The following is a 12,581-nucleotide window of genomic DNA, read 5'->3' on the forward strand; positions in this document are numbered from 1 at the left end:
AAATGACCAAGTAATAAATTACTTATTGAAATGTTAAATAATCATTTAGATGAGCCACTTGCATGTTATTTATTATTTTGTTCTGTTTGGGAAGGATTTCTAAAACAAAACGCCTGAGGAAGACATGGCTTGATCAAGTGAAACAAATACTTAAATGGGGCCATGTCGAGTCAGAATAATAGAAGGATAGTGTGAATGTGAATGAAACAAGGAGCTTGTGTCAAGACCGAGTTGTTTGGAGGTCGTCCTCTCTGCCTACCCCTTTGAATGGCGATAAGCATTATTGTAAGCAACTTTTAGCTTATGCCATTGGGATGCAGTGTAACCCACCCTCAGTTCTGACGTGTACAGCGAAGTGCAAAATGCGTTGAAAAGTATCGTTTGTACTGTAAAAGTGAAAACGCCTTGACTGCATACCTGCTATAACGGATATCGCCGTTCTTTGCCTTTCCATATACTCGATGTCTTCCAGGTCGTCTGTGATAATATGTATTTGACGCTACAACTAACATCCATTTTCCTTCCATCTAGCCATACTGAAGGTGTTAGCATGTTTTCGTTTTTGCATTTGAAAACCATAACTATTGATTTGGACGTATTATATACAAGGTTATGTTTTTTTGCAAAATCTTCACATATTTGGAGTAGTTTCATTAGTGCGCTAAGTGACGGTGCTAGAAGAACCATATCATCTGCGTAATTAATATTGTTTACACATACTCCTTGAACATGGCAACCTATCTTACTGTAATTAAGTCTTTGAATTAGTAAATAAAGCCCTAATAGCCTTCTGTACATACCGAGTGGGTATCCATTGATGTTGCGGTGGGCTTAGTTTTTGTAGTACCGGGTTCTGCCGGTAAAACTCCGGAAAGAGAAAGTAAAGTAGAAAGAAATTGTTGATTGAAGTACTAGCACATATTGAATTATTTGGCGTTTTGGAAATAATCAGTGGTCCAGAGCACCTGACTGGACATCATGTTCCTCATTTGAGAAACTCTAATTTGTGTTTTCCCCGTAGCATCATCCTCGTAGGCCGTTTTTAATATTTGAAGAGCTTCTGTGCCAGTTTTAAAAACTTCACGGCCGCGACCTATTCATGAAAATCAGCCATCGCAAAACGAGGAGCACAAAATAACCATCACCAATAAAATTCACACCAGCCGAAAGGACGACTTCTGCAACGCAGTGCTAAGCAGGTAGCTGTACAGTGTACACGGTTCTACCGGCAGAACCCGGTACTACAGAAACTAAGCCCCCGCAACATCAGTTGGGTTTCTTTTGGGTTCCCCTCGTACATGCATTCAATATGCCCTAGTCTAGGGAATTGGAGAACGCTATCAGATTACCAACATTAATAAGTGGTTATTCCTCATTCGACATTCTCCTGATTGCTCTTTCGGATTTTCTTTTTTTCAATCTGAATCTAGTAATCTGTGAGGAATCTACTCGAATAACGCTCATGTTCTTTATTTGAAAAAAGGAATTTTGTGTTGTACCTGCTCAATGTGTCGAAGTTAAATACATTCTAGTATTTCTGTGAACAGTAGACCTTGTGTTCAAAAACATATGTTTCTAATTTTCTCTTATTTAATAAATCAAAACCAAAATTTTCTCTGAAATCATAAGTAGGTACTCAAATACCTAATTTTAATTTTATCTGTTTATATTGTATTTATAGTACATACTATATATGTATTACACTATTGTGATGTGTTATATTGTATTGATTAGTACATTATATACATGTAATGTTGTGTTGAGTTAAATTATCATTTTTAGGTATGGTGTATTAGTGAAACCATTTGTATTTGTCTGATGATGAAATCGATGAATTCGGTTCCAGCTGACGATGAATGCACCGGTGATGAGAAGGAGAGTGGTGATTTATATAGCAACGATGACAGTATTGCCCAATTGAATTATACGGCAAGTACCAAATTTGAATCGGCCATCACCGAGTATCGTCCCACGTTCGCTGAAATCATGGCATAATAAATAAATCAGCCACGAATATCTGAAAGTCAGAAGTGTGTGATATACCTGTTGTCTCTTCTGATATTGCAAGACGTACTTATGACATATGACCCATCTAAAGAGGGAACATACCTCCCAACCAACGAGCTCCCTATCGCTCTGCCAGTATGAAATTGCGGAAGAGAAAAGAAGAGTTTGCATCACCAAAGGCCACTCTCTTTGCCAATCAGCAAAAGAGCATACCTTCTAAATTATTATTATTTTCTACGCCAAGGTGGGCCAGTGTTGCATTTTTCGAAACCAATTTGGGAGGAAGAAGTGCATTTTTCCAAAATGCACTTCCGAAACACAAGTATTTTCACGCATCAAGTATGTAAACTAAATTTGTATAATTCTCCTGTACAACATGCTTCAACGATTTCCACGACAAGCCTAATAAATAAAATTTTAACTTTTTATGGTTTGTAAGTCTGTAAAATAAGTAGAAAATAGAACAATTGGTTTTTAATGCACTGGTTCCCCCAAAATCCGACTTTTTATTTTCACCTGTATCTGGAAAAGAGTTTTTGCATTTCTTGGACATCAACTATGTAACAGACTCGCAACAATAACATTTGGCTATCATCAGTCAATTTTCGCTGCTGAATTCCAGATATTTATAAGCTTTTTTTACTTCTGTCACTATTGTTGTAGTACATAGTTGTTTACTGTTGTTTTTTTTTTTAAATAAATTTTGAAAATTCCCTTGAAAGCCGAAACAGCTGTAACAATAACGAAAACCAAAAAATACTTGCAGAACTTAATAATTATATTATTAAATTTGATTTTAATTAAATTTAAATAAAAATTAAATGGAGTTCTACGAAAAACACAAAGACAGTTTACTGTTGTGAGTAATGGAGGAAGAGTTCCCTCCTGGACCCCCTACAAAGCCCCCAGATCCCTTCCCGGACCCCCAGATGGGGAAAGTGTAGAAATTTCTGACAGTGATTCTGTCATTTTGACTTCTACCAAAAAATGGAAATTTACTCCCTCTTCCCCAATAAAACTTGACTCACCTTCGATTTCACAGTCCCTTCTAGCACTTTCTCAACATCATCCAACAAACTTTTATTCTCCTCATTCCCGTGGCCCGTTCATAGTATACGCCCAAAAAACTGAGTAAGGAAAAACCACCCGCCCTCTTGAATTTAGTAAATTCCTATCAAACAGCAAGAACCTTTCAATCAAGCCTGGAGGTGTAAAAGCCAAGGGTCGCTTCCGAATCTCCCCTCTAATTCCTCTCAGGGTCAGCTGCCAATAGTTTCATCAAAAACATCTTCATTTCATCTAACTCAAAGTTCAAGGCATATATCCCTACTTTCAATTTTAATGTCACTCGCATGGGCCTGGTCAGAGGTATCTCGACCGATCTGTCCATCGCAGAAATTCTGTCTTCACTTTCAACCCCCCAACACATTGGCTATCCCATAAAAGCCAGGAGAATTTACCACGGACTCCTCTGAGGGTATAATTTCATGGAAGCCCTCCCAATCTATCAGTATCACCTTTGAAGGTCAATCGCTTCCCTCCCATATATATTTATTCTTCAACTCATTACCAGTTGAAGTGTATACTTATCCCACCACTCAATGGTTTCAATTGCTGCCGTTTTGGTCATACCAAAGCTGCATGCAGATCTCAACCCAGATGTTTTAAATGTGGAGAAAACCACGCAGCTGAGCAATGTTCTTCTTCCTCCTCACCTAAATGTTTTAACTGCTTAGGCTCACATACAGCTATCAACTCTTCTTGCCCAGAACAATCTCGCCAAAAAAATATTAAAATTTCTATGGCCTCTCAGAACTTGTCTTTTCTGCAGGCTAACGTTAATTAACATTCTAACTATTAACGCCTGTCAAAAAATCATTTGCTGAGGCTTTATCCGTTAACTCCTCATCCAACCCTCTTCTCTCCTCTACAAAATTTTCTTCTTTTTCATGCCACAAATGGGTACAATTATAATCCGTCCTCAATAAACTCTAAAACTTTCTGAAAAACTCTCCCAAGGTAATTCTGCATTTATCCAAACTCTTATTATGCTTCTAATTGACCTAATTTCTTCTCAAACTAATCTACCGTCCAACGCTGCTTTTATTATTTCCACATTAAAATCATTTATTCAAAATGACTCTTCAGGATGTCAGAATACTTCAGTGGAATAGCCGAAGTGCTATTTCTAACAAATCTGATCTTCTTAACCTATTAAATTCAAACCTTATTTCATTGCCTGCTATCTCGGAGACATGGTTTACTCCATCCACCCACTTTAATGTGGGAGGGTATTCCTGTCTCCGCGACGACCGCCCGGAAGGTACAGACGGTGGTGCTGCCCTTTTTATTAAAAAATCCAAATCATTTTCCCTAATAAATAATATCAAACCAATGCTGACTTCCAAATGGTTGCAGCTAAAATAAAAGACACACCCTTTATTTCAGTCTATCTTCCCCCAACAGCCCACTTCAATAAACAAATTTGGTTGCAAATTGTAAGTCAACTAAGCCCTCCTTTCAGTCCTGGATTTGTCAATAGGCCTTATAGGCCGCGGCCTAGGGGCGGCAGAGTTCAGGGGGCGGCACTCGCTCGCTTTGGTAAGCCGTGTATGCGATTATCAAAAATATCAATACCTATCCAATACTGTCTGCGACGAGTTCATTTGCTTAATGGCTGAGAAAGTACTGAAATGCATTAGTGATGAGATAAAAGAAGCTAAATACTTTTCTTTAATTGTAGACTATACACCGGATGCAGCACACGTAGATCAACTGACACTTGTGATTAGATATGTTTTAAATAATGGAGAGTCATGTGAGAGATTTCTTAAATTCTTACCTTCTGTAGGACACAAGGCTCAAGATATGTTTGATGCCATTACTTTAGAGCTAGAAAAGTTGAACATAAATCTAGAAGACTGCCGGGGTCAGTCAAGTGATAATGCCTCGAATATGTCAGGAATTTATAATGGTTTACAAGCCAAAATTCAAGAACAAGCACCACTTGCCATGTTCGTCCCTTGTGCAGCTCATTCATTAAATTTGGTGAGAACCTCGGCCGCTGAGTCTTGTACGCCTGTCACTTCTTCGTGTTGCTGGAAGAGGTATATACTTTCTTTGTGAAGTCAACCGATCGTTGGAAAAAATTGGCTAATGCAATAGGAAAACGAAAGACGCTGAAGAGAGTAAACCTCACACGTTGGTCAGCAAGAGCAGATGCCTGTCAAATCTTAAGAGATTCCTTGGATGAAGTACTTACGGTTTTAAAAATGATTGAAAATGACGCTACACAGAAACCCATCCCACGAATTGAAGCAAAGGGAATTCGCATTAAATTGAAAAAACTAGAAACGGCATTTATGATCGTATTTTGGAATGCTATTTTGGACAGATTAAATAAAGTGAGTGCTCAGATTCAGAACTCATCTGTTGATGTACTGACGGTATCTGATCTTTATGGATCTCTTCTCGAATTTACAATAGCAGAGCGAGAAAACTTTGTTTTTTCGAAAAAAGTGCAATTGAAATGAGCGCACTTAAGCAATATCAGGGCGACATTAAGAGTAAGAGGAACCCCAAGAGAAAAAACTTCATAGACGAAGCTTCAAATGAGGAAATTGAAACAACCTCCAGAGACTCTTTCAGAGTCAACACCTTTTTGGTAATTCTGGACAAACTGAGAGCTGAGTTAGAGAGAAGACATGGTGCATATATAATCTTTAAAGAAAAATTTTCATTTTTAACAAGAATGAGTGAATTTTCAACACAAAGAGTCTCAGAAAAAGCTCAGTCTCTTGTGCAATATTACTGTAATGATTTAGAAGACGATTTAGTTCAGCAATGTGTACACTTTTGTAGTCACATTTCCTCTAATAAGACGGCAGGGAAACCTAAATCGACATCATTACTGAATCTTTTTAAGTTTTTGAGGAAACAATCTCTGTGTAATGTTTATCCAAACTTGTATATAGCTCTCCGCATCGCACTTTGCACCCCGGCCACAAATTGTTCTGGAGAAAGGAGTTTTTCCTGTTTAAAGCGTGTGAAAAATTACCAAAGGTCTTCACTGTAGCAAGAAAACTTAACTCTTTGGCTCTTCTGAGCATTGAACTATAAGCTATGAAGATATTATAGATGATTTTGTCAATAAAAAAAATGTAATTCTTGTTATTAAATTTTACTAATTAAATTAAATTTTAAGTTTAAAGTTTATTTTATTTTTGAATACCTACTTCCTACATTTGCATATTTATTTTGAAAATTGTGTGTCACCTAATGGCAGCCTAAAAGTGAGTGATTATGTTTTATTTTTTTTTTTTTTTTTTTTTTTATTTTTTTTTTGATTGATATTATCGGTGACAATTTCCAAGAAGGGGGTAGGGGGCGGCGCAAACGAAGTGGCCTATACTTGTGAAAAGTACAAATACGGCCCTGCCTCCTTTCTTTATATTAGGCGATTGCACATTCCCCAAAAAAATTTCACTGAGCTTCCATATATTTCTCCTTAAAGTAGGTCTATTTGGAAGGGTTTACCACAAGGCGATGTATTGTTCCCCTTACTGTATAATATATACACTAGGGAATGCAATCCCGCAAGAAAATGTCAATCCAGGTATTTGCGGGACTGAACAATCTTAGTCCCGCTGGATCCAGGTATTGCCGGATCCAGCAGAGTGGACTTAGATATCTAATCAATCGTACAATAAACACCTAATACCTCGATCTACCAACCTTGTTTTTAGAGTTTTAAATTTATACCTATAATAAAACAAGTTATTTGGGACATTTTAAATGATTTATTAATAGGTATACCTTTAGTTAGACATAGGTAAAGTTTAAGTCTATCTCTATCTAAGAATAAGATAAGACATAAATTTACATAACATACCCCCGCCTCGGAACAGACTTTGCCTAGTGAGGTGGGTAAAAGAAATCTATGTACACAAATGAAAATAAAATAAACGCCCGGATTGTCGGCACTGAAACTGAAATTGAAGTGAAACTTAAATTTAAATAATAACGTTCACTCGATAAACAATATTCTTGTACAGTGAGCATCATAAGTCATAAGTTTAATTAAACATTATTTTGGAAATAGCTTCGTAAAAAAGTTAAAGTATTAATTGTGTCATCTGATAAACGGCTTCTGATGTTGGACACAAGGTAGCCAGCGGCTGAAAAAGCTCGTTCAGTTTCCACGCTGGTTGGCACAATAGTCATTAGCGCATTGTAAGTGAATTGAAGGTATGTGCCTTTTAATCCACTGGACTCGAAGTAATTCAGAGTAAGTGAGGGTAAATCTGTAGTTGCTCTCTTTCAGCTTTAAAAGATCTTGAATAACCATCATTTTAGTGTCTTGCCGTAATTCATAAATATTAATTTGATTGAATTAGACGATGTTGGTAAGTTAACCCCGGCTTTAAAAAGATCTCGCAAATCCGACGAGGTACAGAAAACTCGGAATGGTACACCATTTTTAGACACCATTCATGATACCCTCTTTTCAACGGTATTGTTTTCGCTTGAAAAAGGGTCAGTGATTCTATTTGTTGATGGTTGAGGTTCACAATGAGCCGATGTGGAAGAACTGGACGTCGATGCAGTTGTAGAAGCTTCTCTGTAATCCCGCCAGTCCAGCGGGATCCCGCAAAATTTTCGACCGAGATTAGTCCCGCAAAATGTCTGCGGGATCTCGGTATTTCGGGATCCCGGTATACTGGGATTGCATTCCCTAATATACACATATGATATGCATGTCACTATTCCCCCACAAGTAAAAGTTATTGAGTTCGCAGATGACATAGCTTTCTTCTTCCAAAATCATCCCTCTCGCCGTCAAATATCTTAACGAAGCCATGAATGCTCTTTGCACATGGCTCACGTTAAATGGTCTTGAAATTTCAATCGAAAAGACTCAGTGTGTCACCTTCTTAAGGCGACACAATACCCTGATAACGGGGATTTGCCCCGACGCTCACATTTTAATTATTTCTGATGAGCTTATTACTAAAATCTTAAATGTTTCTCGAGGGATTCGAAGGGATGCAAGTTATTTATATTTAAGATGAATAAAAACAGGACCTTACCATTAAATATATTATGTAAAACGATAAGTACATTATATTAAATGTAAAATGTTGTAAGATAAGCGGCAAGTACCAGATTTTATTTTTCTAGACGATGAATTAGTAACTTCCCGACGAATCCCTCAAAAAAGATTAGAGATTTTATTAATGTATTCATACTAATTAATTAAAATAAAAACACTCGCGAAAATCCAATTTCTGGCCAGATACACAAAAATCAACCGCCAGAACTTCAAAACTCTGGATTGTGCGTAGTATATTTGTGTGCGCGTTGACAAGGAGTTATTACGTATTGATTCAGACGCCGTCAAAGTTCCGGCCTGTAAGGTTGTGTATCACCCGGCCCGTCGCTCCGGTGATTTCTTTTACGTATTTTTTTATTTAATCAAACGATTACTTTGAAATCTATTAGTGAAATTTTCTGTTTTTTATAATTTAACTTCTTCCTCAAGTGAGTATATGTTTCACCAATATAAAAGAATACATTATATTTTTTTCAATTGTTTATTCTTAAAATGTGTACAGTGGTTATGTTTCAGATAAATTTGGACATTGTTAAAAAAATATGAAAACAGTTTATTTAGTAGAAGTTTTTTAATTCTTAAGTTTCTTTATTTTAATAGTTAAATATTACCTTAAATATTTTTTTCGTAAAAAGTATTTCAAATATAATAATTATAAACAGTGTAGTTTCTTTTTACATATAAATTATATTATTTGGCTTTCAGTCACACCAATTATTGGGCACGGAAAAATTGGAACTGATTGTGAAGAACTCAGACATGCTATAAATACCTAATATAATATTTTAACAAAAATTAAATGCGTAAATGTGTAGGCACTTGAGAAAAAGATGACACTAAAGTATTGTCGTTATGTTATTATGTATCATTTCTAGCCCAAGTAGACTTTTTTACTATTAATCCGTTTTTTACGACACTTGGCGAGCTGGCTGGCAATCAGCGGCACAGAATGTTATAGAGTGGCCCCTTCACTAGAATCGTTTTCCTTTATTTACGCCCTACTGGGCTTTTACATAAATTTCTAATTATACAGTCATGTTAGTTGTAACAATGGTATATCTAATAAATTATGGTAAAATAAAAGGAGTTTTTTACTAAGGAGTGGTATTCTCTTATATTTCAATTAAGTGTTTGTGAAGAGTTCGTTTCATTACTAATACTCCAGGGCAATTAGCGATTCGCGATCGTAATTATTCCGGTAGTCCCAATTTTTTTTATATGTTTTATAAACTGGTCCCCTGATGTAAAATCTGAATTTCCGACCTTGGCACACCTGTGCTCGCGCCGCCATTTTGAAAAAAACCGTCCGAAATCGCTCCAAAATCTAGTTTTTCCAAAATATCTCATTCCCAATGCAAATTTCGGCTAAATTAGCTAGACAATTAAAGTAGAAAATAAAATTACTTACAACTTTTGAGAAAACAATTTTCTTCAATCTCTAATAGGTACCGAGGTAGAAAATCATAAAGGTGCGTATATTTTTGAAAAAAACAAGTTTTTTGAGCGACTAGCTTTGGTTTTTTGTAAATATCTCGTTTCCAGTACAATTTTGTGAAAAAATTATTGATACTAATTTTGTAGAAAATAAAATTTCATAAAATAAATAGGTATTTAATTTATGTGTTTTAACTCTAATACGTATCCAAGCTCTAATCCACCAAAACCAGTTAAATTACCCAACAACAAATTTTTGAAATTCGAAAGTTTTTTTTCCATAAAACAAAAACTCTACATCGAAAGTTTTTCTCCATACAGAAAATTAGACATATGTCACCTATAAAGTACCTAAAGTCATTCGAATATTAAAAAGAGTCATTAATCTTTTAAGTTTAGATTGTTAGATCATTTGTTGTAGATAGAATTGTGCAATTATCTCCCCAAGTTACTGCACTTACTTACGTTGAAATGAATTTCAAATTTAAGGTAAAATTGAACCAATTTATAATAAATCTCTTGGCTAATATATACTTACGTTTCAGTTAAATATGGGAAAACAGAAGACAAAAGGAGTTTTATCCCGAACAAAATTACGGCACCAAGGAAAATGTTTAGCGGAATGGAGAAGGTACTACTTAAATACACACATAAAAGTAGATCTTTGGGATACATTTTTTACAGAACATAATTGTACAATGTCAGCTTAAATAATTTTATATATGTAGATATATACATATATACGCAGTCGATAAACTTCTGAGCATATTGAATTTGGAGTATAAGAAGTAAATTAATTTTGATTTCCGGTGACATATTTTTATTTTTACCGAAATGCCTTTTTTACACCAAATAAGCTCAGGAATCGTTGGTGAAAGTTTGTCGGGCATGTCTTAATACATCTCTAAATAATTAGGGAATAGAGACAGTTTAAATAATTAACAAGTATTTCTCATTTTAGGAAAAAATCCGCAAGACTTCATCCAGATAATATTGCAAATAATAAAGAAAATACGAGTATTGTGTTAAACGCTATACCGACACTCAACATGGTAATTTTTTCACAATTTCTGTAAATATAAAGTAAATAATATTAATTTTATATGATTAAATAAGCGCTCTAAAAAAATTAACAAAAACTGACATTATTTTTCAGCACGGACCAGAGATGAATGAACCTGAAAAGTTTTCACTATTTGCTGGCTCTAGTTCTTATGACACTAACGTGCATGCCGTTTCCAGCCCAAAACTTAAAGTAAGAACACTTTATTTTAAAACAAGACTAGCTCAGTTTGTAGAAACCAGCCACCGCAGATTTACCTTGAAGGCAGCCATTTGTTTGTTTTGCCAAATATAATATAATGACCGTACATATTTACATGCAAAGCTTCCAACAAATAGTCTTCTTACAGGATGTACAAGAGACTACACCAGATACAAACGCCTGGGATTCCTCAACTTTCGGGCTTAGCACTCATGATATTGAAGTTGAATCCTTCCCAATTTCATACGAGGTATGTAAAAGCAATATAAAGAGAAACATAGTTGAATAGAAAATTCTATTTTATATGTTTGAATGATGAATCATTTTACGCTGAAGAAGTAATGTGAAAATATACTTTTTTTTCTTTTAGGTGGAAGTTTGTCAACCGTTCAAGACTGAGATGTTGATTGAAGGCCGTAGATTGGTTAACGTTGATATGTTTCTAAAAAAACTCAAAATATTTAGTCAACATTGCGAAAATTTTGGATGTAGTCTAAGAAATTTGGAAATAGTAAGCGAAAAAAGAACTGGTCTTATTTCTAAATTTACAATAAAATGCAATTTTTGCAATTATCAAAGCTTTCTTTCGACCGATGATGATTGTGCATCTTTGGATCTTAATAGATGTGCGGTGTCTGGGATTATGGCAATTGGTGGGGGACAGTACCAGTTGGAGGAGTTTTTAGCAGCAGTAGACATACCAACAATGTCTCCAAAACTGTATACGAAAATACATTCAGAAGTATCTGAAAAATGGCAGGAAACTTCTATCGATTGTATGGCGTTGGCAGCTGCTGAAGAAAGGGATGCAGCATTAAAAGAAGGAAGAGTCAACAAAAATGGAACCGCCATGATTGACGTGATTGCAGATGGATCCTGGGGTAAGAGATCATACCGAACAAACTATTCCTCTTTGTCAGGAGCAGCGGCAATTATTGGAAAGAAGTTTGGAAAGGTATTGTTTATGTCAGTTCGTAACAAATATTGTTGTATTTGCGCTCGAGCAGAAAAAAAAGCCACTGAACCTAAAGGACATGTATGTTTTAAAAATTACACCGGCTCTTCAAGCGGCATGGAGTCAGATATTCTTCTCGAGGGTTTTAGGGAATCGATTAAAGAATACAACTTAATTTACGCTCGGCTAGTATCAGATGGAGACTCCAGCACGTATTCCAAAATATTGCAGGCCCGACCTTACTTGGACAATACAGTGGAAAAGATCGAATGCAGAAATCACGTGTTACGTAACTTTTGTACAAAACTACGCTCTCTTGTCACTGACACAAAATATCCCAAGAATTTGAGAAAATTATTGAGCATTAGTAATATTATGTCTCTCCGTAAGGCTGTTACCTGTTCAATCAAATACAATAAAATTTCTAACATTCCCTTGTCGAAAAAAATCGAAAATTTGCATAAAGACATTATAAATTCACCCTATCACGTTTTCGGAAACCATGACAAGTGTAGAAATTATTTTTGTTCTGCGGAAAAGACGGGTGACTCCAGTTTATTGAAGATGCTTAAAGGAAGCCCGCTGTGGCTAAGAATCGTTTTGATAACATCTGCTGTCGGTGCACATGCACGCAGTCTCATACACGATGTGGATAGTAATGTCGTTGAACGATTTAATGGCATAATCGCCAAGTTCATAGGTGGAAAGAGGATAAATTTTGCAATGAGGCAGTCCTATGAGGCACGATGCCATGGTGCTGTGGTTTCTTTTAATACAAGAGCCCCACTGTGCAATTTACAAAAATCTTT

Source organism: Hesperophylax consimilis, chromosome 18 (assembly GCF_061612785.1).
Source record: "Hesperophylax consimilis isolate HC1 chromosome 18, BYU_Hcon_1.0, whole genome shotgun sequence".
In the NCBI taxonomy this organism is placed as follows: Eukaryota; Metazoa; Arthropoda; class Insecta; order Trichoptera; family Limnephilidae; genus Hesperophylax; species Hesperophylax consimilis.